We start from the raw sequence: 9,557 nt of genomic DNA, 5'->3' as shown, positions 1-9,557 counted from the left end.
GACTGTACATCAGCCACTTTGGTCGGCGAGAACACTGCCAGAGCGAAGGCTTGATAAAGCTGTGAAGGCTCATTCCAGAAAGGAAAATGAAGGTTCTAGAAGCTGTACCATTATTAGCAATGAAGGAAAAGAAGGTATTTCAAAGGGCTGAATCTCCTCCCTAAAAAGTGGTACTAGATTCCTGTCCTGTTGTAATCAATATTTTCAGCGCTAATCACAGTGAAGTGTGTCCCTCTCTCTGATTTAGGTTTTCTTTGCCATCTCTCCCATTTTTCACAAACTCATTGGCAAGAGGCAGTTTCTAATAGGAAGTAGTGTGCTGGCAAGGTGTTCCATGAGTCAAACCATCTAGGGTATACTGGACTGTGACATCACCCCAAAACCATATGGTTCTTATAGGAAGGTTTCACCACGCTGAACTACTTCGTGCCATCACCGCAGCAGTACAACACGGAGGATGGTTCCCAACTTATCTATACCAAAGGCACGACCTGTCTTGATTTCTGGACCACGTTTCCATACACTCAGTGCACGTTTGTGTTCTTTTGTGGCAGTGCCAGCTCGGCCACGTTTACTGGAAAGTAACTTTCTGACCCTGTCCTGGCAAGGCAGGTAACTAGATGATGCCTACCGGCCCCCCCCCCGCCCCCCTCCCGCTATATTAACCCTTGCTGTTTGTTCCTTTGGCATCCATTTGCCCAGGGCTAACGATGGCACACAAGCAGGACTGCTCAACAAACTAGGAGGCGAATTGCGTCGAGAACTGTTTCGGCCATAACTCCCTGACGAGATGCCCTTGCCCTGAACGACAAGCGCTTTCCCAGTTTGAGCCATTTTCTTTTAAAACCAACTCGCCCGAGCCCCCCAGCGAGCTCGCAGCGCGGGCCCCGCCGGGGCCAGCGGGGAGCTGCTGCTGCCCGGTACGCCGGCACCCCCCCGGGCTTCCCGACAGCGGCCCGAGTGCTCTGCGGGGGGCGCAGCGCCGCCGCCACCCGCCGGGCCTCTCGCTGCCCCCGGCCCCGCTCCGCAGCGCCGCGGCCGGGCACCGCGCGGGAGCCGCCGGGCACCGCGGGGCAGGAAGTGACGTCACTCGCGCTGCGACACGCGCCGGAGCAGACCCCGCCCCCGCCAGCGGAGCCCGCGCTGAGGGAGGCGCTGTCCGCCGCTGCCGCGCTGAGGAGCAGCCTGTGCGCTCGGCTTCCCGCCCTCTGGTGGTTCGCTCCGTAGAAAACCGTACCGGGCCGCTGCCCGGGGCCCCGATCCCCCGTCCCTGCCCCGGGGGCCCCCCGATCCCCCGATGCCCAGCCCCGGGACCCCCGATCCCCGGGGCCTGCCGCAGCCCGCCGCGTGCCTCCCGCCATCTCTTCCCTGAGGCGGGACCGTGCCGCGGGATGAAGAGGTTTTTCGGGTTCGGGAGGAAGAAGAAGGGGCGGCCGGCAGCGTCCGGCAGCTCCGCCAAGCCCTTCCCCACCGGTGCCTACGAGCTCCGGCTGAAGGACCTGGGCAAGCTGCACCGTGCGGCCGCCCGTGGCGACCTGGGTCAGGTGCGGCAGAGACTGAAGAAATGCGGCATCGACGAGCGGGACGCGGCGGAGCGGTAAGCGGCGGGGGGCAGCAGCGCCGGGCGGTGCTGGGGCGGGGTGTGGGGGGGTTGCGGGCAGCGCCGGGACCCGCAGGTGCAGCTCAAGGGCGCTGGGAGCGAACGGCAGCATCGCTGCGAGGAGCCTCAGCCTGGGCGGGGAGCCAGGCCTGTGCTGCCAGGAGCCCTTGGAGTCGGCCGAGCATCCCCCGTCTTGCCCCGGCCCCCTCCGTGCCCTCGTTCCCGGGGGTGTTGCCTTGCCTGGGGGCGCAGGAGCGGCAGGGGGCCGGCAGCAGCCTGGCCAGAGCGGGTTGCAGAAGGAGCCTCAGGGCCATTCTCCAGGCACGCTTGGAAGGCAGAGTGCATGCACCTCGGAGGCCTCAGCGTGCGGGGTTAGTAGTTGAGCTGAGCAAGCTGCACTGCCTCAGCTGGGAGTAAAAGAGGGGTAAGCACTGCGTTTAGGAAAGGGTAAATGTGCTGTGTATTGGTGCTGTGTGGACGGTTGCCTGATGTGCCTTTTGTGACTGTGATGTTGCAGCCAAAAGCAACATCAGTCTGATTTTAGGTGGCAGTTACTTTGCTGTTTGCTCTGTGGCCTTGGTACAGCTAATTAGTGCCTTGGTTTGGAAGATCTGGGCAGTGCCATGCAGAGGAAGCTGCTGCTTCTGGCAGGTGTTAGGATGTGTGCTTTTGAGTCAAGCACAGCAAGTACTTGGCAGTTATATCTTAGGGAGAAGCCCTGGGCTGCAGCATAGCTCCTCATGATCCACCATAAGCGTAAGGGAATCAGCTGAAGTTTTTGGGTCTTGGATGTGTCGAGCTGTTAATGCCTTTTCTGAAAAGACTGAGTCAAAACATCCATGACATTCAGAGGAGATGCTGGTTTAATCAGAGTACTTCAGCATCCTGGGCTGTCTTTTCTGAAGACTGGACTTTTGCCAGCCAGCTAGCTTATTGCCCTGAAAACACCTGAAACTGTCTAGATTTGTAGGAAGGCAATGAAGAGTGCAGTCAGTCAGCACGTGGGCTGTGTGCCTGAGTGTTGCCAGCCAGTATTTGTTTATGCAGCTGCAGGTGGGGGATGCCATTTAAGGTGGCTTGAGTGCGCTTTTGTGCATAATTCAGCTGCCAGAGTCAAGGTGCCCGATGGCATTTATGGAAATAGTTCGGAAAGTTTCTCTCTTTTTCTTCTTACTGCTTACTGATTCACTCAGCAGTCAGTCACCAGCTCTTAGCAGACCCTGGTATGAAATTTCGCTAGTTTTTGCGTTTCAAGTTCATCTTGTCTAGAAAGCTTTTTTTCCTCTGAAGGGTTTCCTTCTGTGTGCCAGGCAATTAGCAGTGTTATAACAGGACAAATACAGTCACAAACTAAAAAACAAGCCGGGGGCAGGGGGGGAGAGGGAGGGAAGAAAGAAAAGGCAGCATACTATGATGAGCACTGTGGTGGTTTTGCCATGATAATGCCCAGTGCTGAAAAGCGAGGCTGAGAGCAATTGGGTGGACAGAGCCTGCCTACTTGCTGCAGCCACTGCACCCTGTACCAGCCATGAGGGTTGCAAGGCCACCTGTGCCCTCTTAGTGCTTGTGGGTGTGATGTGTGTTGTGAGTGACCACCAGATGCAGTTGCATTTCAGGGCTTCGTGTTGGAAGACTTGGTATCATTGGAAATAGAGGTGAAGAATAGGAAATAATGCAAAGTAACGGCATAATGTGTGCATTGGTTGTATGAATATCTCAGTTTTGCTGCTCAGGATTTCCAAAAGCAAAATCCTGCACCAGGAGCATGGCAAGGATCACACCAACAGGTTCCTTCCATGAAGTGGGTCCTGTAGCCCATAAGACCTCCCGAAAGTGTGCTTGATACAGCATCAGTTAGGAGCAGGCAGCTTTCAGAGGTGGTCTAGCCAAACCTTCAGCCTCACTGACAGAGACGGGCAAAAGTCAGCACAGAGTTGGAAGCACTGTAGGCACAATGCCAGCTAGTCATGGATCCTGGGTCAGAGCTCATCGCTAAGGGAGATTTACCCTGTCAGCTGCCTGTCAGACTGAACTCCAGCACTTTCATTGCTTGGCTTGTAGCTGCTGGGTTGTCGGCTCAAGCGCCGTTCAAAGTGCGTACTGCCAACCTGCTGTTTCCCAGTGGGGTTGTTTCGTGGCGGCTCAGCATCAGCAGTTCTCTTCTACTCTGTAGGTGATCAGCGTAGCAGCAGCAGGAGCAGGAACAGAATCTGGGCAGTGTCCCCAGGGCTGGGTGGCGGAAGAACTTCGGTGTTACTGGAGGCCTCTTGCAGGGACAGGCAACCCTGAACACTGGTGTTCTCTGCCAGCCTGTTCCCTGAAGTGGATCTTCCGTGGAGCACAGCAGGCCTTGCTCCAAGCAGAGCCGTCTCCTGTTGACAGACTGAGAGGCTTGGTTGAGGAGGACAGCAACAAGTCCACAAGTTTTCTGAAGGCTTTTCTGTTTGCAGAGCTGATCGTGACTACTTCATGTCTGTCATGCTTCCTAGTGGTTGGTAGTAGCAGCTTTCAGATGATTGTGGACTCCTTCATAACCAGTCCTGGTTAGCTTTCAGATAATCTCAGTCAGTCATTTCTTCAGAGATGAAGAATCCTGCATGTTTCCGTGGAAATTTCTCAAAAAGTGGCGGTAGTTGCTCTTGAGCTACTCCTCTGTCAATGCTCCAGTCTGTTCCCTGTCTGTAGCAAGACATTACAAATTCTTTGAAGTTTTCTGTATTTCTCTCATCCTCATCTTTGTTGCAGTGGAGGAGGATGTCAGCTGCCCTGTAACAACTATCTGTGTTACAGATTACTGTGTTTCTGCATCACCTGCCACTGCATTTGTGTATCTCTCCCTTTCCATTCCCACTTAGCCAGGGAGCTGTTGTGCTCCTGTCTCAGCAAGGTACCAAAACAATTGCAAGGCTAGTTGAGCTTTCCTAAATACAGAGAAGGACCTACCTACAGCGATGTGGTTCAGAACCAGTGCTGGTGTTCCCCTCAGTTCTTGAGGAACTGTGGGATTGTTACTGCATCACCTTCAAGGGAGGAAGGTCCCAGCTGTTTTCTAGCTTGTCTTCTGCTCTCTTGGGACAGGTGTCCTGCAGAGCAGGAGGTGCTTTGCTTTTGCACAGAGTGAAGCTTGTGCTGATTTGTGCCTCTGATTTAGGGGGAAAACACATGCAAGGACTTTCTGGGCAATTTCTTTCAGTATAAGTAGGCTGGTTAATTGACATCAGACCTAAGATGTTCTGTGGTTTGAAGGAGTGTTTTGGTTTTTGTTGTTGTTGTTGTTGGTTGTTTTTTTTTCCCTCTGGCAAGGCTTTAACTTGAAGAAAAGAGTTTCATTTTCTTATGCTGGTCATGTATTATGGAAACACAGTATTCCCTCCCTGGAGAGGACTTCCTCTGTAGTAGGCTTATTATGACTATCGTAGTTATACATATCTGAAGGATCAGGTATTACTTTCCTGTACTCAGGATTAGAGTGTTCTGCTGTCTGGTTTGCTGCATGTGATGGGGGGCACTTTGGTGCAAGTGAGTACTTGGTTTTGTTGCAGTAGTAAGCAAGCTAGAGAAAAAGCAGAAATCCCCGAAGTGCAGGGAAATGCTAATACTCTTTATATAAAGCCCATCTACATCTCTGATACTTCTGGCACATGAATAATTATAGAACTTAGAGGGTTGCTTGCCATAGTTCTCAGATTCCCAAACTTTGGTCTTTTTTGCTGCACCACAGGTGTAGTCCTGCTGGAGGCAGTGACCAACGCCTGGGCACAGGAATCTGTGCAGATTAAGTTCTAGAGTGAAGGAAATGGCACCTTACTAAGCAGATGCTGCAGAGGGGTTTTGCTGGCCAGTCTCGGGTGTTTGGTGCGCAACTGCTGTTACTGGTAACGGAATGAGAAATCATTTCTTAAGCTTGCTTTGTGCAAAGTGAAACTTGTGGTCATATCAATTTATCAGAGCCTGAAATTATTTCTCTAGTTGTCTGTTTGTGCTAATTTAATATGTTTAATTTTTAGGACACCTCTGCATCTTGCTTCTGCGAATGGCCATGTGAATGTTGTTACATATCTCGTAGAAAACAAGTGTAAACTAAATCTTACTGACAGTGATAACAGATCGCCGCTGATGAAGGTATGTGGAATATGTTATGCTCTTTCAAGTGGGGCTTGTCAACTGTGCATTAAATGAGAGGTGGCTGGTAGGATTCTTTACACAGCTCTGCGTAGAAGCATGCATCTGGTAATCAGCGTGGAATAGGCATATGTTAGCTCAGCTTTGAAGGTGCTCTTATTTTCCAGCATTGGGAAGCTGGGGCAATTGTAGCAGAGTGCTGGCAGTTCTTCCTTTTTTGCGTGTTGTTCCCAGGCAGTACAGTGCCAGCAAGAAGAATGTGTAGCTATTCTGCTAGAGCACGGTGCCAACCCACATCTGGCAGATGCTGACAGCAACACTGCCCTTCACCTTGCTGTCTGATCTCCTAATACAACTGTAGCGGGGCTGTTACTTGAGCATAATGCCAATATTGATGCTCGGAATAAGGTAAATTTTTGTGTTTGTTGAAGAAGTTCTTTCAAGAAGTTGTATTAGTCTTTCTCTTGTAGGGTTGGTTTTTTTTTTTACTTTTATTTTTAAATGTATTTATCTGCCCTTTCAGGAGGGAAACACTCTGCTTATTCTTGCTATCTCTGAGCATCATGAAGATATAGCAGAGTTTCTTCTGCAGAAAGGAGCTGATGTGCATGCTCGAGATCACTGTGAAAGGTGAGTGGTTTGTCAAAACTGCATGGGTCTCTTTAGTATTCTTTAGGTTGGATTAATCAGAGGCATGAGAGTGAGCTCTGAAAAAAACCCAGGGAGCCACATAGCAGCTATTTCTGTGTGACTTGTGAAAGCACATCTGCTACTTGGCTGTTGTCATACCTCAGTGGGTGCTTTCCTCGTTGAGGATTACAAGAAGGCATTGTCTGTGGTGGCCCTTCTGGCAGGAAACATGCTGTTAGCTCAGCAGCGCTGCCTCAATTTGAAAAAACATCTCCTGCATAGTGGCATAGTTTGTATGTGAGTGTTGTCTACATGGAAGCTTTGTCTGAAGATTGAAGGTTTGGTTGTTTTGACTCCCTCTTGTATTTTATGGTTGCTCTTAATATTTAATGAAAACTTCTTTTTCTTTTGCTCATTCAATAATGAGGAAAGTAGTTTTTGAGAGCAAATAGGAATAAAAATAATTACAGTGTCTGTGTCAAATGATCTACTTCATAACATATTTTTGGTGTTTCAGAACCCCACTTATGACTGCAGCATCTGGTGGACAGCTTAATTTAATAAAAGTTCTTTTTCGATACGGTGCTGATCTTTTCCATAAAGACACTAACGGATGGACAGCTGAGGATTATGCTGTTACTCATGGATATTCTAGGTAAATTTTTGACTTTATTGTTAGAATAGGTTGTCAGTTGTCAGTGTGGCTTTTGAATGTTTTCGGTAATAGCAGCAAGGTTTAATGGTGTGTTGAAAGCTGTCCTGAAGCTGTGCTCAGTGACGTCTTCTGATACGTATCGTTCCCTGTGTCTAGTATTAATCTGGATGTTGAAGAAAATTTCCGCCCCGAATTGTCTGTTAGATTTCAAGTTTTGATGCTAAACTTGCACCTGCCCAATACAAACTCTAAAACATGTCTGTATCCTACAGTTACCCAGAGGTAGAACGTGGCAAACTGAAACGCATGTCAGTCCTCTCCTCAGACCAGCACCATTGTCCTTACTGACTTCCACTACAATCACCAGGAACTACCATCCTTTTGTTTTCCGAGATCTAACATATCCCTTTTGTTAAAATCTGGAGCGGTTTCACCCCTCTTATGGATAGCTTTGTACCTGTGCGTATCCCTTCTCTGAGGTGGTTATGTGGGCTTAACAGCTAAGCTGAAAATACTGTGCCGAGCTGGAGCTAATAGCTTCGTAGGTGTGGATATGCACCTCTGGAGTGAACATGACTGTAGTGAATATTGAAGTATGTAGTAGTCGTGCAGTAAGTTCTGTGTTACTCTCAGTGAATGCATACAAGTATATGAATTCATACGGCTATGAATACGTGTAGGGTGGATAAGTGGCTGTTAACTGTTCTATTAAACTGTATAAGCAAGTATGTGGTTGTTTTTACCAAATATGGTTCTTCTCTTTCCCTATATAGTCTTTGTAAACAACCGGTGGCATACGCATTCCGGGGAGGCAGAGACGAAGGTGGTGCACAAGGCGACACAGTACCTGGCATTCCTCACCGGGCCAGAGCTGCTGGCTTGACGTTGGGTGCACCTGCTGTGGACAGAGGAGGTAGGATCTTTAATCACGCAGGAGCTCACGAGGAAAATCACTGTGGCCTTTTCTTTAGGGGGTTTGTGTTGTCAGCGCTCACTGTGTTTGCCGTTGACTTTAGTGGAGGCATCAGGTGGGGTAGCGCAAGAAGCTTTGTGAATATGCTGACTTGTTGCTGGTTGGAGGTGCTTCTTGTCAGGGGTGAAGGCAGCTGCGGTTTGTGTGCTACGGGCCCACTTACCGGGTTGTTGTGTTCTGCCTGCCAGATTGCCCATCTGTATAGGTTTTCATACAGAGAGAGAAGGGGGACAGGGAAGGAACTAGGTGAGAGTGGTTTTGGTTTTGGGGTGTGTACTTGTACCTATAGATGGCCATTCAGATTGTGAAAACGAATTGCAAAAGCAGTAGGTTCATCCTGAGTAGTTGTTCATCTTCCTGTAGTTGGGAAGCAACAGATGAGTTAGCAGGACTGTACATGTCTTGTTGATATCCACTGAGTTTGTGCAGTGGTGTTCTAATATTAATAGTTTCACCTGCACTAAGCTGCTTTTAGTGAGTTGTCTTATTTCTCAGCATCAGTTACGATTGTTTCTGTGTAGGTGCTGTAGAGACATACTTAGGAAAAATCGTCTTGGAAAAGTCACTTTGTTAGAAACAATAATGCAACTTCTGTGTGTACTGTATCTTCATGGACGTAGTTTGATTTCCAGTAAAAATAAATAACACCTTTACTTCCAGTAATTTTATGAAATAAACGTTAAAAAGTCCACATTAACCTGTGATCCAGAAAAACAATTGAATTGCCTTGTTATCAAAAAATCAGCTCCTTCAGTGAGTTCATTTTAAATTTAAAAAAAACCAACCACTCCTTAATTTTTAAGATCCAGTCTATGCTTATGAGCTCATATAGCCCTAGAGGAATCTTAGAAAACTAATCTTTTAATATAGAATGAACTGTCTTGTACTTTACATCTCAGGCCCTATGGTGGGAAGTTCTATCCTTTCTGGTTTTTTTAAGGGTGTTACATCAGAACTTTGTGGCAAATGGGCAGCAGACAGTGTTCAAACACAGTTTATTACTCCTTTTTTAAATATCCCGTGTTTTGCTCATATTTCATGACATATTTTTCCAAATTCACTTTTCCCAGATAGGGGAATTTAATTTAGAGCCAAACTTCGTTCCTTTGACTTAGGAATAGTTATTTTGATCTAGTCAGCGATGTGTAAAGTTTCTTGATAGACTGAAGGAAGATGCGGAGGTTTTTATATTTTATTTTGTTTTTGGAAAGGGCTTGGTACAGGTAGTTTAATCAACAAAATGTTGCTTTTACCCAAACAGCACTCTGTGGCTGCCTCCTGTGCACATAGATAATTGCTGTGGTACCACATTGTGATGACTGACAGGCCTGGGTTATTTTAAAATATGTGGCTTGAAGAATAATACTGTTGTGTGATTCCAAAATTAATATGCCCTCAGGGAAATACGGGTTCTTGAACCAAGTAATTTGCTCAGTTCCTTGAAGACAGTAATACTACTAGCATAAGTCCACAATGTTATGGGAAATCCTCACTTGAAGAGGCCTAGTAAGTGTGAAGAGAATATTTATGTGGGTTAAGGACTTGGGAGGAGAAAGAGTGTGCTGTGGTCTCAAACT

At 48.0% G+C, this 9,557-nt stretch overlaps 1 pseudogene across 1 annotated transcript in view; it reads left to right on the top strand.

The window, feature by feature from the left end:
* Positions 1 to 1,070: 1,070 nt before the first annotated feature.
* LOC308056159 overlaps positions 1,071 to 9,557 on the top strand; it is a 47,048-nt pseudogene continuing 38,561 nt past the window's right edge. Inside the window, exons 1-5 of the transcript XR_013931974.1 lie at positions 1,071 to 1,597; positions 5,608 to 5,722; positions 5,957 to 6,130; positions 6,246 to 6,352; positions 7,781 to 7,920. The product of XR_013931974.1 is annotated as an uncharacterized misc_RNA (transcript). The remainder of the gene's footprint in view (positions 1,598 to 5,607; positions 5,723 to 5,956; positions 6,131 to 6,245; positions 6,353 to 7,780; positions 7,921 to 9,557) is intronic.

This window comes from Falco punctatus, assembly GCF_963210335.1.
Source record: "Falco punctatus genome assembly, chromosome: Z".
Lineage (NCBI taxonomy): Eukaryota > Metazoa > Chordata > Aves > Falconiformes > Falconidae > Falco > Falco punctatus.
The sequence above is the reverse complement of the archived record's forward strand: the minus strand, read 5'-3'. Positions and strand labels throughout refer to the sequence as shown.